The sequence below is a fragment of the Quercus lobata genome, chromosome 8, assembly GCF_001633185.2.
Source record: "Quercus lobata isolate SW786 chromosome 8, ValleyOak3.0 Primary Assembly, whole genome shotgun sequence".
Classification (NCBI taxonomy): Eukaryota; Viridiplantae; Streptophyta; class Magnoliopsida; order Fagales; family Fagaceae; genus Quercus; species Quercus lobata.
This window is the reverse complement of record NC_044911.1, coordinates 4,891,047-4,910,305: the sequence shown is the minus strand read 5'-3', so window position 1 is coordinate 4,910,305 and position 19,259 is coordinate 4,891,047. Positions and strand designations below refer to the sequence as shown.

Sequence of the window (19,259 nt, the reverse complement as noted above, 5' to 3'; positions counted from 1 at the left end):
GCAACGAAATATTTATTGAAGACTCAGCACACACAATGGCAAACAAATTCACAAAAAGATTGGATTTTTAGCATAAACCAGTGCTAACCCATACAATAACCCATAACATATACCCGAATCAAAGTTTCTCAGTCCATATTTCATCACAAACAAAGTCGATTATTTTTCAAAACCCATCAGACACAAATTTTTTACAAAACCCATCGGACACAAATTTCATTATTTTACAAAACCCATCAATGTTTAGAGAAATTGAAAAAAACAATGAAACACAAACAAAATCAAAACAGAGCACCTGAACAAAAACTTTGAAATACAAACATTGAAATTTAGAGGAACACAAAACAGAGCAAGGTGGGTTTACGGAGGGAGAGAGAGAAAACACAGTCACCTGGGCAAAGGTTGGATTCTCAAACCGGAGTTGACACCGATATCGGATGTGTCGGGGTGTGCTTGTTTCTGGCTGAGACTCCTTCTTCTTCATCTCGCTTTGTGCTGGGTTAAGAGTGGCTCTTGAAAAAATGGAACAAGTGAGAGGTTTGAGCAATAAAAGAAAGGCAAAAGTTTGAAATAATGGTATGTTAGTAGAGGTGGGTGAGAGGTGTTAATGGAGAAGTAGTAAATGAAGGTGTAAAATTGTAAATGGAGAGTCAGTGGAGTAAAGAGAAGAGAGGAAAACAGAGGCCGAATTGAAGCTGGAGCATTTGGCACAGCAAAAGCTTCCAACGGCTCTGAGGATGATCTGACCATACACTGAAGAGGGTCCCACACATTTGTGATTATTTACCAAAAATGCCACAAAACTCATATTTCAAAAACTGAAAACAGTTTCTGAGGAGTTCTCATTTCTCATTCTCAAAACTCAAAATTTTGAGATATGAGAACTGTAAACAAATACTGGAAACTAAACCAAACAATATTTCAACTGATGGGTCCCACGGATTTTGAGTTTTGAATTAAGGTTTTTGAGTTATGTAACTCAAAACAGGCCAATCTAAACACCCTTTAAAGATGGGCCTTGGTCTTTTGATAATCAAATGTTGGTACTTAAGAGATGGCAACGTGGGATGTCTGCAGTAAATGCTGCTCTTGATCGTGTTTCGTTGTGGGTGCAAATTTGGGGAGCACCATTTGATATGGTTTCTCCACAAATAACAACAGATATTGGTGGTAGGATTGGCACGGTGGAGGAAATGGAAAAACGAAGGTCTAATGATTCACAAAGCCTGTTCATGCGAGTGAGAGTTTCCGTCTCTGTTTCTAAACCATTAAGAAGGGGATGTTTTGTCTCAGACTCCGATGGTAATCGTACATGGCTAAACGTTAAGTATGAGAGACTGGGGATGTTCTGCTACTTTTGTGGATTTGTTGGGCACAATTTGAAGCACTGTGTAGGTTTCTTTGTTGAAGAAAAGAATGGTAAAACAATGGATCTCCAATACGGGGACTGGCACTGGGTGGACGGCAAAAACAACAACAAGGGCTAAGGGAGAGTCGATGACGGACTCCCAAAATAGGACGGTGCAGAGGGAAGAGGGTGGTTCCAGTGAGTTGGCTGTGCAGAACAGAGCGGTGCAAAGAGAAGCAGGTGGGACGAGCAAGCTGGCTGCGCAATACTACTTCGGACTTCGTGTCACAGGCCCTGTTTTTCCGAAGATTATCCCAAGAGAAGATACAGAGTCTAGGGATAAGGAAAGTGATCAGAGGGTTAGTTATGGAGAGAGGGCTGAAGCATATTTTGAGAAGGTTTTGGAGGAGATTGATGCGGCAATTGAGGGGGAAGGAGTTATTATCTTTGACACAAGTAAGACGAAAATTCAAGAAGCTTTATGTGGGAAAGGACTGATAAACATGGCTGTGCAAGAAGTGGGGTTTAATCCTAATTTAAATATAGTGCATTCCACGCAAGATAAAGGGACCGGGCTTGATGTAGGCTCACCTAAGTTGGGCCTTAAACTTGGGGATGTTCCAACTGAAGCCAGTAAACAAAAAAAGACCAATAGAAATTCATGCAAAGGGAATAAGGGTAGTAAATTAACAACTAAGACTCCTAACGTGAGGAAGGATAGTAGTCCAAGCATGGGCAAGGTTAAACAGGGTACCTGGAAAAGAAAGGATGGGAGACTGGTAGAGGAGACTTTAAGCTCTTGCATGGACATTGATGTTGGGCAGAAACGCAAAATCAGCTTTGAGAGGCCTGATGGTACTGAACCAACTCATAAGCGAGGTAAGACTATTGACAAGCTTGAACTTATTTCAACGGTGGAGGTTGCTAGGCAACCCTGCCGAGCACAACGAGCATTATAAGTTGGAACTGTCGGGGGTTTGGGAACCTCCGGACAGTTCGTGCCTTGGAAAAGGTGGTGAATAAAGAAGAGCCCGACATAGTTTTCCTAATGGAGACTAAGGTTGATAAAAAAGAGTGGATTGATAAAGTTAAAGAGAGGTGTAATTTAAAGCATGGAGTGTTCGTTTCAAGCAATGGTAATAGTGGTGGTCTGGCTTTATTTTGGAAAGATGGGGTAACTATTGACGTGCAATCTTTTGCTTATGACCATATTGACGCTTGGATTGATGGTGGTTTGGGTATTGGTTGGTGGCACTTTACGAGGTTCTATGGCAACCCGAAAACGAATAGGAGATCAGAATCTTGGGCTAAATTGAAGTTTTTGAAGAACTCCTCTTCTCTCTCTTGGTTGGTGATTGGGGATTTCAATGAAATCATTGGATTATCGGAAAAGGAAGGGGGACGTATAAGGCCAAACAGACAAATGGAGCTATTTTTGGAGGTAATCAATTTTTGTGCTCTTAGAGACTTGGGGTTTGTGGGGCCTAAATTTACTTGGTTATATCAACAAAGAGATGGTTTTTATATTAGAGAGCGATTGGATAGAGCCTTAGGGAGTACAGATTGGTTGAATCTTTTCCCAAGGGCAACGCTACACCATCTATCCTCCTTGATCTCTAACCATTCTCCTCTATCCTTACACCTAAAAAATGGGTCTTGTAAGAGAAGTAAAAGAAGGTTGTTTCGATTTGAATCCATGTGGCTCAAAGATGCTCAGTGTGAGGAGGTTGTAAAGGAGGCTTAGGAGGAAGGGGAATTGTTGGGTCCAGATTAGGCTATATTGAAATGCTTGGATAGGTGCAAAGCTGAATTATTGAAATGGAACAAAGAGGAGTTTGGTAATGTGGGGGCTGAGGTGGCCAACCTACAAGCTAAGTTGGCTTTGTTGGAGAACCAACCTACTTCTCCTAACCAAATTCATGACTTGAGAAAAATGAGGATTGAACTTAACTGTTGGTTAGATAGGGAGGATGAAATGTGGAGGTAAAGGGCTAGGCAAAATTGGTTTCAAGGAGGTAATAGGAACACGAAGTTTTTTCATGCAAAAGTTTCGAATCGTAAAAGCAAGAACCATATTGACGGTATTTTTTATGGGAATGGGGTGTGGCACGAGGAAGAGGCCGAGATAGCTGGAATTTTTGTGGAGTACTACACGGTTCTTTTCTCATCCTTCATTCCCGTGGACTTTAAGGAGATTCTCCGTACAGTTGGGCCGAAAGTTTCAGGGGAGATGAATGTTGAATTGGCTCTTGTGTTTCACGAGAGTGAGATCTGTCAAGCTCTAAAGCAAATGTATCCCCTAAAGGCACCGGGCCCGGATGGTATGCCACCTTTATTCTACCAACATTTTTGGAGTACATGCAGACGTGTGGTGTGCAAAACAATCTTGGACTTCTTGAACCATGGTATCTCTCCTCCTAACTTTAATCAAACTCATATTGTGCTTGTTCCTAAAGTTAAAGAGCCAAAACATGTGACTGATTTTAGACCTATTAGTTTATGCAATGTAATCTATAAGATTGCCTCGAAGGCTATAGCTAATAGATTTAAAAAAAATTTGCCATCTATTATTAGTGATTCTTAAAGTGCTTTTGTGCATGGTAAACTTATTACTAATAACATGTTGGTAGCTTTTTAAACTATGCATCATATTAGTAAAAAGAAGGGGGGAAAGGTGGGGGACATGGCTCTAAAGCTTGATATGAGTAAAGCATATGATAGAGTGGAGTGGGTCTGGTTGGAAAGATTTATGAAGAAGCTTGGTTTTGCTGAAAGGTGGAGAGGTCTTGTTATGAAATGTGTCACCTCGGTAAACTATGCAATCAAGGTTAATGGGTGCCCCATGGGTAGCATTACCCCCTCTAGGGGTATTCGCCAAGGGGACCCCTTGTCGCCTTATTTATTTTTCCTATGTGCGGAGGGTTTATCATCTCTTATTAAGGCATCTGTGGCTAACGGTGGCTTGAAAGGGATTTTTGTGTGCAGAGAGGGACCTGAACTATCCCATCTATTTTTTGCAGATAATAACCTTATTTTTTTGTAGAGCTTCAATGGAGGATTGTGATGAGCTTCAAAGGGTGTTGGGAGTCTATGAGAGAGCCTCAGGTCAGCAACTAAACCGAGCAAAAACTTCCCTCTTCTTCAGCAAAAACACTCCAAGGGAAATCCAAGGTGAAATCCAAAGAAAGTTTGGAGCCTAGGTCATAAAACAACATGAGAAGTATCTTGGCTTACCTTCACTTGTGGGGAAAAATAAGCGGAATACTTTTAATGATATCAAGGAGAAGCTTGGTAAAAAAACTGGCGGGATGGAAGGAGAAGCTACTATCTAAAGCGGGCAAAGAAATCCTCATCAAAACTGTGGCTTTGGCAATACCAACATACACTATGGATTGCTTCAAAATCCCGGATTCACTATGTGATGATTTAACAAGTATGATCAGGAATTTTTGGTGGGGCCAAAAATCCGAGGAGAAGAAAATCCCATGGGTGTCGTGAGAAAAGATGTGTGAGCCCAAAGCTGGTGGTGGGTTGGGTTTCAAGAATTTGAAATGTTTTAACTTGGCTCTACTTGCCAAGCAAGGATGGAGATTGCAATTAGCCCATGACTCTTTGGCCTTCCGGGTTTTGAAAGCTAAATATTTTCCTAGATGTGACTTTGTCCAAGCTTCTCTAGGCAATAATTCGTCTTATACTTGGTGACGCATCATGGCGGCGCAAGATCTAGTGAAGGAAGGAATTATGTGGAGAGTGGGTAATGGGAGGGATGTGAAGGTTTGGGGTGATAGGTGGCTGCCTGGTTCTTCCTCTCATGGGGTAATCTCTCCTCGGTTGTTCTTGCATGAGGAAACCCGGGTGGGTGAGTTGATAGATACTGAGGTCATGTGTTGGAAATCTTCAGTGGTAGACTCTATTTTCCTGTCACATGAGGCTAAAGCAGTCAAAAGTATCCCTCTGAGTGTCCGCTCCCCTCCAGATAAATTGGTGTGGGCTGAAACGGCTAATGGTAAATTCACTGTCAAAAGTGCTTATTACTTGGCTGTGAGGATTTCTTCCTTGGGTACTAGAGGGAGTGTCTCGGATTGTAGCCTATTAAGAAGGTTTTGGAAAAGTCTCTGGAGGCTCCCTATTCCCTATAAGGTTAAGCATTTTGCATGGAGAGCCTGTAGAGAAGCGTTACCCATAAAAGTAAACCTAAAGAGAAGGAAGGTATTGGCAAATGAATCATGTGACTGGTGTAAGGTGATGCCCGAAACCACTGGTCACGCTTTATGGGGCTGTCCAAAAGCTCAAAAGATGTGGGAGTGCTCTAAATTGGCCCTAAGCTTAGATAGAAGAGATATCTCTTTTATGGATATTCTATGGTAGTTGCTGGTGTGCGAAAATGTGAGTGTGGATTGTGTTTCTCGTCTGGTTATGATAGCTTGAAAGGTTTGGCACAGACGAAATGAATGGCGCCTCAATGGTGTGCTGCGTTCTGGTAAGCAGCTGGTGTTTAAGGCAATGCAGCACTGGGCTGAGTTCAGTGCGGTTAATGAGGGTGATAGGCACTCCAACTTTGCTATCTAGCTGAGGTATTGGTCTCCTCCTCCTCCGGGATTGTTCAAAGTGAATGTCGATGCAGCAACTTTCAAGGATTTAGGCTCAACAGGGGTCGAGGTTGTAATCCGTGACAGCTTGGGAACTGTTGTAGCGGCTTTGTGCAAAAAACTGGATGCCCCTCTCGGTCCCCTTGAGGTTAAATCAAAAGCTTTTGAGGCTGGAATTATGTTTGCCCTGAGCCGTGGCTGTTCTGCAGTGGTGTTAGAGGGAGATTGAGGCAAGGGAATATGCCGGCCCACTTGGTAGCAAAAAATGCTTATAGCATTGTTAATGACATTGTATGGGTTGAAGAGAATCCTTACTTTGCTAAGCAAGCCCTCATCCATGATGTAAAATTTATGTTCTCTTAGTAATGAAATGTTTATGCATTCCCTATCAAAAAAAAAAAAAAAAAAACTGCGCACATGGGGTAGACCTAGACCCACTAAAATAGTATATAGAAATTTTCATATTTTAGAGTCTGGGCCTAAAATATTTAACCGTCTCAAAGTTTTTTGATTAGTCCCAAGAACCCAATAATATCCAAATTGGTCCAAATAACCCAAACGAAATTAATCACTTGACCCAACCATTGGGCCCGTGGTCCCTCCAAAGTCCAAACATAATACAACCAAAACACCCATCCCGGCCCAAACTACCTAAAGGCTAATCAGAAGAAAAAAAAAAAAATCCCAGATCACCTAACATAACCAAAAAAATATCATTAAAAAAAAAAAAAAAAAACCTTTACTAAATAGTGTATGTTACACAGTGGTAATTAATCTTGAAATCAATCTAAATTCATAGCAATTAATTCGTTAAAGTTGATTAATTCCGCTTTAAAATAAATCTAGGGTCTAAATTGGTCCCAACACTCACCATTCACACAGCAATGCCAATCTAGCCGAAACAATATGTATATATGAGTGCCAGATTTGACAAAATAGGCCGCAAATTTTATTTCATCATTAAATTCCAAAACGGCACTTTAATATAATATTGCCCAGCATGAAACAAATATTAGGTTGTAGCTAGCCGAATAGGCTTAATTCAAGCCACATTTTCACATGTACAACATCATTCTCACATCACATGCAGTTGATCCCAAAGTACGTTAATTGAATTCTCTTTATTTTGTATATGTATGTGAAGTTTCCTCTTAGAGATTTGAACCCTGACTCATACCTCTCGCACCTCATAAACATTTATACTTATAAAGTAACCACAACATCAAGAGTGCGTAATAGTAAGATTGTTTGTAAGTTGAGTTGTATGGTGCATATATTTAAAAAAAAAATATTAATGAGGAAATTATTAAGTGATTGCCAATTCTATTCCAATTCATTTTGATAAATTTCAACTGATATGATGATTTTAGTCAATATGTAAACAAAGCTTTTTTTTTTTTTTTCCTCAAAAAAAAAAGCTTTTTTATTTTTTATTTTTTTATAAACGCATTTGCTTTTCTTCTTCTTTTTCGGCCACTTTACTCACCTTTTTTTTTCATTAAATTTTTTTTTTTTTTTTTTTACTTTACTCATGACATGTTATGTAACAATGATATTAAAATTATACATTATTTGATTATGAATTGATAATTTAATATGGTATAACAAAGTGTCATGAAAATCTATTAGGTTTATTTATTTGTGTTATATAATATTAGTGGTAACCTTTTTTTCTTTTTTCTTTTTGAGGAAAATATTAGTGGCAACCTTGGAATAGTAATATTATGAAATAATATTATGTGTACAACTATATTGTACACATAATTGTCAACACATAATTCATATCATGAATCGATTTTTTATTTTTCAGTATCATACATCGTATGATATACAATATTGTATATCGTAAGATACACAAACTTATTTAGTTATTTCTAAAAAAGAAAAATTGCAAAAAGTATTCTAAAATACACTTGTAACTTAGAAAAAGTGAAGAAAAAAAAAAAAAAAAAAAAAAAAAAAGGAGAAAAGTGAGAAAATGTGGGAAAAAAAAAGTTTTAAAAAACTATACATACAAATAAAAGCTGAAAGCTAAAACGGATGTCAAACACTCTTATGTCCATTCTCACATGTACCTTATCATAAGGGTACTATGGTAGTTCCACCCCCTGCCAGTTGTATTGAGAATTAATGCACGTTATCTGATTGAATCCTATTTCTTTACAATTCTTTGGACTTCATAGTATCTCTCTTTCTCATTGTTTATTGTAGTTGTAGCAAAAAAGCTATGGATTTGCTTCACAAGTTCTTGAACATTGTACTCCTTCCCTTAACTCTCATCGTGTTACTCTTCTTCATGCCACCATTTCTTATTCTCAAGTTTCTTTGGTCCTTAAAAAGATCCGTATACAGTGAAAATGTGTCTGGCAAAGTTATACTTATCACTGGAGCATCTTCAGGAATTGGCGAGGTTTCTATCAACACCCTCATTTATCATTATAGATAGTGGCAGAAGCCAAAGGGAAAGGGTTTTCTAATCCTTCCTATTTTTATCCACTTTTTTCCCCAACCTTGGAGATTATTTTTTTTCATATATTTTTGTTTCTTTAAGTTAATATTTTTTTTTTCTTTATATTTTTTACTTTTCAAAAAAAATTTATTGTTTTTTTTTTTTAAACTTTACAAACTCTTTTAAAATTAATAAAACTTCTATTTCCTTTCAATTAATCAAATGAGAATTAGTGTATAAAGCATAAACACCAAGCTTTAATCTTTCGTAGTTGTTAAGATGGTATATTATGCTATTGATGTAGCAACAATTACATTCATTCTCACATTTATTTTCCATATTAATATATAGATTGAGATATCTAGTTCCTTTATGCTTAAGAGTATTAATATGACATGTTAACTTTGGGAGTTTGAACTATGAAGCATGTTGCTTATGAGTATGCCAAGAGAGGTGCTCGTTTAGCCCTTGTTGCAAGAAGGGAGGACCGTCTTCAGGCAGTCGCTGATAAAGCCCGCAAGCTAGGATCCCCAGAGGTTGTTGTGGTACGTGCAGATGTTTCCAAGGTTGAAGAATGTGAGAGGATTGTTAATGAGACAGTGAACCACTTTGGACATTGTAAGTGTGTGATATATATGTTTTGGGTGGTTTTTTTTTCAGTGTGTTTAACACAATACGGTACTCTGTGAAAGAGTTTTTACCCATATGTTTTCAACAATATTTTTTTAACTCAAATGACGTGTGCTTTCCTGGTAAAAGTAAGGTAGATGATAAGATCTATGTTTAAGACCTACCAACTCTGTGTAACTTATTAATAAAGAAAATTGTGTGATATACTTTGATTTTTCTATGGCTTTTGTAGGGGAAAAATTGTAACTTGTGTTATGGTTGGTGGGATTTTTTGAACAGTGGATCATTTGGTGAACAACGCTGGAGTAGTATTACAATAACGCTTGTTTGAAGATTTCACCCATTTCTCTGATATTGCTTCAGTTATGGTAATAAAACCAGCATGCGTGATTGCATTCTTGTCCTACTTTTGTAACTAGCTTGTGATAGTAATTGTAATTCGAATTTAAAACAAAGTTGCAGCTATTGTTTTTTAGATAATGTCCCTTGAGGTAACTTCAAAATATACCATAAGGTAAATTATTATTGCATTTATAGGCCAAGTGACTAGTGTTGACGTGTTTGTCAAAATGAAATCGGCATTGGGGTTCAATTCAAAGCGCACTGGCTATTCACATCCAAAAACACAAAATTTTGGCAACAAAACGCAGACCTTAAAGTTTAAAATTTCTCTCATATGATAGATTAGCAAAACAGCATATTGTCTGCACCCATTAACTACCTCCAGCTTTATAATTTTTAGGATATAAATTTCTGGGGATCAGTGCATAGCACCCATTATGCAGTTCCACACTTGAGAAAAAGCAAAGGGAAGATTGTTGTAATTGCTTCAGCTGCACAATGGTTTACTACTCCGGGATTGAGCTTCTACAATGTAAGAAACCTCCTTATATGTGTTACTCCCACATTTTCTTTCTCATCAATTGCTTGTAAATCTGTGATGGTTTCAGGCAAGCAAAGCAGCCCAGGTATCCTTTTTTGAGACATTGAGGACTGAATTTGGACAGGATATTGGAATTACAATTGTGACTCCAGGAGTGATTGAGTCAGAAATGACACAAGAATTTCTACCAAAGGTAGGCTTTAGAAAAAAGTATATTGTGAATTATCAAACTTAGCTCATCCTTTACCCTACCAATGTAGGTTGTATATATATTAAGGCATTGAGCTGGTTAACCCATACAAGAGGGTTTGAAATCTTTTAAAAATTGTAATGTTATGGCAAACTTTCCCTAAGAAACAAGTTAGGTAATAGTATGGCAAACTTTCCCTAAGAAACAAGTTTTCCTCAATAACTACTTGTTTTGGATTTAGAGTAGTATATGACTCTGGTAGCTTCGCTAACTCTAAATTAGCTAGTGTAATACAAGATGGCCATTGGAACTGGGGGTATACTAGATCAGAGAGCCTAGACACTCTACTGAGTCAATTGCCTTTAATTGAAATTGGAGATGCAGATACAGCTTGGTGGATCCCTTCCAAAACAGGTGTGTTTTCTGTTGCTAGTGCTTGGTGGAAAGTTATATGGTTCTCTCAAGCTATTCCTAGATGTGCTTTTATATCTTGGTTGGCAATAAAGAACAGATTGTCTACAAAAGAAAGATTAGTGTGCAGAGGACTAGCAGTTGATTTACTTTTTTATGTGCCATTTCTCTAGTAGAATTTGGAAAAGGGTTAAGTATTGGTGCTGCCAAGAATCCATAGGGATGATTGGGATAATATTGTTGAATGGGCAGAGAATCAATGGAAAGGAAATTCCTTGAAATCTGTTTGTAGTAAACTGGGACTTAGTGCAGCTCTTTACCACATTTGGAGCCATAGAAATGCAATCATTTTTCAAGGATTGATTAAAATAGAAGATCAGATTTTGAGGCTTATCAGAAAGCCAGTCAAGAATCGAGTTGAATAGGGTACCATGTTCCCTAGTAACGATACTAATCAGAAACTCTGCTGTCGGTGGGGATTCACAGATTCTGTTCTTCAGAGAACCCCTACTTAGCTTAAGGATGTTACCTAGGCCTCCCTTAAGCTTTTTGAAGTAGTTTGTTGTTTGCTTTGTTGGATATCTGCTATTGAGTGTTGGTTGTACTTTGTCTTAGTTGTGCTTTTATCAGTGGTTTTTTTTTTTTTTTTTTTTTTTTTTTGGGTATTGTAGTTCTGTTATGGTTTTGCAGGTTAGTAGGTTGTGTTGCCTTGTCTGGCTGGAGCTTAGTTGAGGTTCCTTTTGGTTTGTTGTTGTTGGTCTCCCTTTTAAGAAGCCTTATCTGTATTGTTGCTCGTTTGGGCTGTGCGGTTCTGTTTTGTTGTTGGCTCCAGCTCTTTCAATAAAGATTCCTGATTAAAAAAAAAAAAAAAAACTTGTTTTGGATAAGGTTAATTGTGAGGGAGGGGACAAAAATAAGCTCTCCTTTATTGCGAGTCAGTACCAACAGAACCAAAGCTTGTTGGAACTTTTTATAAGTTCCAACGACCATGTAGATGTGCTAGCTAGAAAATCTTATGCTTTAGAATTGTACCTCTTTAACTAGACAAAATACACAACTCAATTTTGACCTATGTCTTTTCTTTTCTTTTCTTTTAAATCAGTAGATACAACTAAGAAATGATTATTTGAATCTGAATGTTTCCATTTGAAACACTTGGAGTCCGTTTGGTAATGTTGTTCTAGTAATATTATTTGTATTTTTTGAAAATAGTGTGTGGAAATACGTGTAATGCTGTTTAAAAACTCAAAATTGTTATTTAAGTTGTAGTACCAAACACCTCCTTAATTTGTCTATTGAGTATCCATAATCGAATTCACATTTCGGAACTAAGGTTTGATTGTCATTGTTGTGTGGAGGCCCATTGGGGCACTAGATATGTATATGAGTAGTTTGAGCATGGATGGGGTTTTTTTTTTTTTTTTTTTTTTTTTTTAGAATACTAAATATTTTTTAACACACACACAAGGGGAGAGGAAAGAAGGTTTTTTAAATAAACTTACAGTGGTATATATCCAAAAAGGCCTAACTCTTAGATGAGTTACTGGATATGAGTAAAAATTGCCACCCCTGACAATTGGTAACAACCTGCCACTTAGAATTTGTTGTGAAAATATTGTAAAAATGTTATGGATATAACATTTCTCTAACAAAAATTGTGCTAACCTTTTTGTACCCTATTAAGTAGAAAACGCTATAACCTTACTTAATATCATTAAAATTACTACATGTAGGGCCCGATTTTTCTGGTCCGGCCCAGGATGCGTGGGGCCTTAGACCAGCGAGCCCGGTACAATGAATTTGTAGAGAGTGGGCCAAAAAAGCTAGGTTTTGGTGTATGAACAAAAGTTATCATAGTGTTTCACTCGATCAGGATGAGATGGACTGAGTTCATCTAGGAGAATTGGTCCTCGGCACAGTTCCGGGAGCCCTTTCTGGTCCCTTTTACGTGTTGAGGGGTCTTCGACCTCCCATTGTCTCTCTTTACTCCCATTTTATAGTAGTTTTCTTCCTCCTGAATGGAGTCCCTGGGGTAGGTATTTGTCCCATCAGCCCTCCCCTTTAGTTGTTGGGAGTGGTTGTGAGGACAAAGAAGTATGGCCGTGTCAGGCACAAGGCAGTGAATGCAATAATGGCAGCATTTCCTTTAAACACTTTCGTTATCCTTTTCTGCTTTAGTACTTTTCCCACTCCGCGGGATGATAGGGAGTGTCACTACCGGTGGCAGGTTACCTCCTCCATCCTCGGCTACACTGTGCCGAGGAGGGCTCTCTCCGTGGCCAAGGAGGGGTTTTTCCTCCCCGCGAACGAGGAGGGATTTTTCCCTTAGGCTGGACCTTTGGCCCAATATAGATATCAACATAGGCCTACTGGTCTTTTACCTCCTACAATAGCCCCTCAAAATCCTGTTGTCCGGCTCCTTGGGCGGAGAGGAGAGTTTTGGTAATATCGGGCCTCTGTCTCGGCTTGCCACGTCAAGCCCTCCATTAAAGGCCAGAGCCTCTTCGTTTGTCTAAGGCGCATTCCTGGCGGTGAGACATTCTTTTAATCTATCCCAACCACGCTGTTGCTTCGGTATGCGAGGCGTGCTTTAATGAGGGTCCCTTCACGAGGTGACATAAATTCAACGGTTGAAGACCACTTTGAAAATTGAGTGAGATTTATTTCGCTTGTAATTCCTTTTTGGAGATTTGGGTGAATTGATTGCCACCAGGTTTGCCTTCTATATAAGAAGCACGGTGGGAGGTCATTTCCCTTTATTTACAGACCTTTTGAGCTTTTCAGATTCCTAACTCTCCAATTGTTCCCAAAGTCCCCATTACTAGTGTGACTCAGCTTTAGGAGGTGAAATGGTCAAGGCTAGGGTAAGGGTGAAGGAACCACACCCTCTTCAGAAGCCTTGGGTGTCTTCGAGATTTAGAATGGGCCGATCAGGGCAAAGGAGACAAAGGCTCGAGACATTTCTTCTCCTCGATAAGGCAAGAAATGAGCCTCTTCTTCCGTCAACCAAAATCCGAAGTAGGTGGAGGTCGCAGCAAATTTTTAGTGCGACAGCACTAGGACTTCCATCCGGCGCCGTGTGTTATGCAGTGAGGGCTTGGACTTCCCATCACTGGTACCATCCATGCTCGCTCGATTGCTGCTAGAACGATACTTGCTCAATTGCTGCTAGAGCAGATATAGGGATTTGGCATCCCCGCTTCTTCCTCTCTTCCATCACTAGTACCATCCAGACTTGCTTAGTCACTGCTAGAGCAAGGTTGTGGACCAGGTGCCTCTAATTCTTCTTCTCTTCCATCACTGGTGCCATCCAGACTTGCTTAGTTATTGCTAGAGTAAAATTGAAGGATCCATCGTTCCCGTGTATTCCCTCCCCCCCCCCCTTTTTTTTTATACTTAGCTTATGATATAGGCTTCTCTAAGCCCTTTTATGTATATTGTACTATCTCTTTATCTAATAAAAGATTATTTTATCACAATTTATGTATCCTTCCTTTTCTGCAATAATTATTTTATGAATGAATGTGCTGGTGTCTTTTCTTTCGAACCGTACTTAGAACCGATGCCCTTGTCGGTAAAGAGTTATTACTTTGAACTTATTGAAACCCACGAGCACAACAATACCGACTTTAAACAAGTTAACTATATAAGACTAACCGGGATAACAGCCGCACGTTCTGTATTGCGAACGGGGTGACTGCCTGAGGACGTGTAATCTAAGATAAACTGTCCGAGGGGTCGCTGGGTACTAGGGTTCTTTTCCGCATTTCCGATGATATTCGTAACTTTAACTTGTTTTAGGTGCTGGTCCAAGGACCGAGGCATGACTGTACCTATTCTAAACACTCAGAAATGCACCATTGTGTGTTAGTTTCCATAAGGCCGAAGGGCCGAGGACCATACAAGACCTCCATTCCGCCTAGGACTTAGGCCTTTTTTGAAGTTGCTAGTTTCTCGTACGTTTGAGTTCGAGGACCATGCAAGACCTTGGTTCTGTCTAGCACTTAGGCTATTCAAGTGTCTAGCACTTGGGCTCTTAGAGTTTCTAGTTTCCCCACAGGTTTAAGTCTGAGGACCATGCAAAACATTGGCTCTATCTAGCACTTGGCCGTTAGAGTGTCTAGTTTCTCCATAGGTTTGAGTCTGAGGACCATGCAAGACCATGGTTTTGTCTAGCACTTGGCTCTTAGAGTGTCTAGTTTCCCTATAGGTTTGAGTCTGAGGACCATGCAAGATCTTGGTTCTGTTTAGCACTTGTCTTTTAAAGTGTCTAATTTCCCTATAGGTTTAAATCCGAGGACCATGCAAGACCTTAGTTCTGTCTAGCACTTGGGCTCTTAGAGTGTCTAGTTTCCCCATAGGTTTGAGTCCAAGGACTATGCAAGACCTTGGTTCTGTCTAGCACTTGGCTCTTAGAGTGTCTAGTTTCCCCATAGGTTTGAGTCCGAGGACCATGCAAGACCTTGGTTCTGTCTAGTACTTGGGCTCTTAGAATGTCTAGTTTCCCCATATGTTTAAGTCCGAGGACCATGTAAGACCTTAGTTCTGTCTAGTACTTGGCTCTTAGAGTGTCTAGTTTTCCCATAGGTTTGAATCCGAGGACCATGCAAGACCTTGGTTCTGTCTAGCACTTGGCTCTTAAAGTGTCTAGTTTTCCCATAGGTTTGAGTCCGAGGACCATGTAAGATCTTGGTTCTGTCTAGCACTTAGACTCTTAAAGTGTCTAGTTTCCCCATAGGTTTGAGTTTGAAGACCATGCAAGACATTGGTTCTATCTAGCACTTAGCCGTTAGAGTGTCTAGTTTCCCCATAGGTTTGAGTCCGAGGACCATGTAAGACCTTGGTTCTATCTAGCACTTGGACTCTTAGAGTATCTCGTTTCCCCATAGGTTTGAGTCCGAGGACCATGCAAGACATTGGTTCTATCTAGCACTTAGGCTCTTAGAGTGTCTAATTTCCCCATAGGTTTGAGTCTAAGGACCATGCAAGACCTTGGTTCTGTCTAGCACTTGGCCGTTAAAGTGTCTAGTTTTCCCATAGGTTTGAGTCCGAGGACCATGCAAGACCTTGGTTCTATCTAGCACTTAGGCTCTTAGAGTATCTAGTTTCCCCATAGGTTTGAGTCCGAGGACCATGCAAGACCTTGGTTCTGTCTAGCACTTGGGCTGTTAGAGTGTCTAGTTTCCCCATAGGTTTGAGTCCGAGGACCATGCAGGACCTTGGTTCTGTCTAGCACTTAGCTCTTAGAGTGTCTAGTTTCCCCATAGGTTTGAGTCCGAGGACCATGCAAGACCTTGGTTCTGTCTAGCACTTGGCTCTTAGAGTGTCTAGTTTCCCCATAAGTTTGAGTCTGAGGACCATGCAAGACCTTGGTTCTATCTAGCACTTGGACTCTTAGAGTGTCTAGTTTCCCCATAGGTTTGAGTCCGAGGACCATGCAAGACCTTGGTTCTGTCTAGCACTTGGCTCTTAAAGTGTCTAGTTTCCCCATAGGTTTGAGTCCGAAGACCATGCAAGACCTTGGTTCTGTCTAGCACTTGGACTCTTAGAGTGTCTAGTTTCTCCATAGGTTTGAGTCCAAGGACCACGCAAGACCTTGGTTCTATCTATCACTTAGGCTCTTAGAATGTCTAGTTTCCCCATAGGTTTGAGTCCGAAGACCATGCAAGACCTTGGTTCTGTCTAGCACTTCAAAAGATTCCGGTTTAGCCCTTAGCTTCCCTGTCTGTGGGGAATTCAGCGAACCGGAATATTAGGGGTCTCAAGAGTTAGCACCTTGACAAGTGCATGGGGGCGCATATATGACGTCTGAAGCCCCTTGAACTGTGTTGTCTAGCGATCCTCCCCTTGTAATGAACACTTCGTAGCGTGACCCCAAAAAGGAGGCTGAGCTATGATAATGGCGGTATGTTCCTGGAAATGATGGGGGGGCTTTCGCGTAACTCGTACCACTGCCAAAATGGTCCTCTCAAGGGATTCTTGTTGATAGGAGCTTGACCATGACTAACCGTCATATTCGCCAACGCACAAGCTCTCCCCACAGACGGCGCCAATTGTAGGGTCCGATTTTTCTAGTCCGGCCCAGGATGCGTGGGGCCTTAGACCAACGAGCCCAGTATAATGAATTTGTAGAGAATGGGCCAAAAAGCTAGGCTTTGGTGTATAAACAAAAGTTATCATGGTATTTCACTTGATCAGGATGAGATGGACTGAGTTCATCTGGGAGAATTGGTCCTCGGCACAGTTCCGGGAGCCCTTTCTGGTCCCTCTTACGTGTTGGGAGGTCTTCGCCCCCCCTGTCTCTCTTTACTCCCTTTTTATAGTAGTTTTCTTCCTCCTAAATGAGGTCCCTAGGGTAGGTACTTGTCCCATCAGCCCTTCCCTCCAGTTGTTGGGAGTGGTTGTAAGGACAAAGAAGTATGGTCGTGTCATGCACAAGGCACTGAATGCAATAATGGCAACCTTTCCTTTAAACACTTTCGTTGTCCTTTTCTGCTTTAATACTTTTCCCGCTCCGCGGGATGATAGGGAGTGTCACTACCGGTGGCAGGTTACCTCCTCCATCCTCGGCTACACTGTGCCGAGGAGGGCTCTCTCCATGGCCGAGGAGGGGCTTTTCCTCCCCACGACCGAAGAGGGATTTTTCCCTTGGGCTGGGCCTTTGGCCCAATATAGACATCGACATGGACCTACTGGTCTTTTACCCCCCACACTACATATTTTCAAAATTCAATCGTTAGATTGTATGTTCTTTATACTCTTGATACACATGTCAAATTTTGTGTCAATCAGATATCATTTACCATATAATCTATAAGCTACAAAAACTTTCAATTTAAACAATTGATTGATAACATAGCTATTGATTTTTAATTTTTTAGAAATTTTTCAAACATAGAGGATATAAAAAGAAAATGTAATCCAATGGTGGATTTGTTAAAATCACCTCCAATAAAAAGATATTGAGTAAGGTTGTAACTTTGACTTATAACCAATTTTATAGCTGAACTTTGTCCAACTTGTAATGACCTCTACTATTTGTAATTTCTACTTCCCAATTTATCTATTATGTAGTATGTACACTTCCATTCTTATTCTCTTAAAACCATGATGGGATCTTTTTTCATTTTCTTAATGTGATGCTTGGTTAGGTTCAAGTTAACTGGATGCCAGCTGAGACAACAAAAGGGTGTGCTAAGGCTATTTTGGATAGCACTTGCAGTGGAGACAAGTACTTGATTGAGCCATCTTGGATGAAGGCTACATTTTGGATCAAAATATTGTGCCCTGAAGTGTTTGAATGGTGCTTACGCTCAATTCTTGTCAACAACATACCTCAGACTTCAAAGGACTCCTAGCCAGAACCTTGGGTTAGGGAAAAGCTACTTCATGCTCTTGCCTTGGTTGCTTTGCAAGCTAGCTTTGCTCTAAGATGACGTCTTCTCTTACCTTGAAAGGGTAATATTTCATAGTTTAATGAATCTTCCATTAATTTGAAGGAAGAGAGGGCTATTTATACTATTTCAAACATTCCTTGGCCCTTAAGTTCAGCCAATTAACTCCCAATTAATTCAATTAAATAAATTAACATTTATATCAATTAAATCCAAAGTTTAGTAATTAATTAATACTTTGTCCCCAAATCCAATTATAAGTATACAAATCCATGATAAATTATATCCTCAATCACTAGTGTTATGAGACATTATTAAATTTAATTTGAATTAAGAGATTTGAAGTTCAATTTCCGCCTATACCAAAATTTGATTGGTGTCTTGATTTGATGATAAACAGCTATCATCAAGAGCGAACCTCATAAGTTGAAACTCTCTCAGAAAAACAAAATTAAGAGTTAATAGTCACGTGTGGTTGGGACTTAATTCATGCAAGTGCTCATTAACCGTTAAAAGCTTATTTAATAATATCTTTCAATTAAATGGTCTGATTAAGGCTCATGACCTTTGATTTTGATCATTGTGACTTGAAGATTTATTTAATGCAATACAATTAGAAATCAAACAGTCAAAATATCAGTTTTACCCTTGAGATGTGAATTGATCATTGTGATGAAATGAGGTTAAATGTAAGTTGCGAAATGAGGTGTTTACACAACTAAATTAATAAAGTAGAGGTACGTAAAGAAATGCAAACCACAAGAAAACATCGAATGTGTTTTTGAAAATAAAAATTGAAGTCCTTGGCGTCAAAATCTCTCAATGGCACCACTGCCAAACCTCCACTAGTGGATAGTTGCAATGCAGATTTACAATGGGCCTTTCAAGCCTAAAGCTAGCCTAGAATTCGAGTCCTCCAAGCTCTTGTTTGCAACTGACTTCCCTGAGCTATTTCTTCACCTAGTCTCCGGAGTACGCATGTTGAGTGGCAAGTAGCAAGCCCCTAAGTTCTCTTGGAATTATGGTATTGCTCTCCAATGATTCCCAACACCAACCACTCAACCAAAGATCACTTAAAGGTGATATGGAGTGTTTGGAAAATCTCCTCTCGTAGCATGGAAATGGTAAGAGAGAAAGATAAGAGAGAATGGTAAAGATTCACTGAAGGAACATAAGTTCTCTCTCTCAAATGGATGAACTCAATAATGCTCTAACAAACTCTCAAAGATCTCTAGGGATTTTCTCACCAGCTCTTGCTAATTGGAATGGGGTAGAGTTGATTGGGATTGAACTAGCTAAATGATAAGAATGCAAGACTAGAATCAATTTTCAAGCAACTCACGGGCGTGACTTGGTCACGAGTTG

At 39.7% G+C, this 19,259-nt stretch overlaps 1 pseudogene; it reads left to right on the top strand.

Annotated features, from left to right (window-relative positions):
• Window positions 1–8,007: 8,007 nt before the first annotated feature.
• LOC115955574 lies at window positions 8,008–18,085 on the top strand (annotated as a pseudogene).
• The last annotated feature ends 1,174 nt before the right edge of the window (window positions 18,086–19,259 follow it).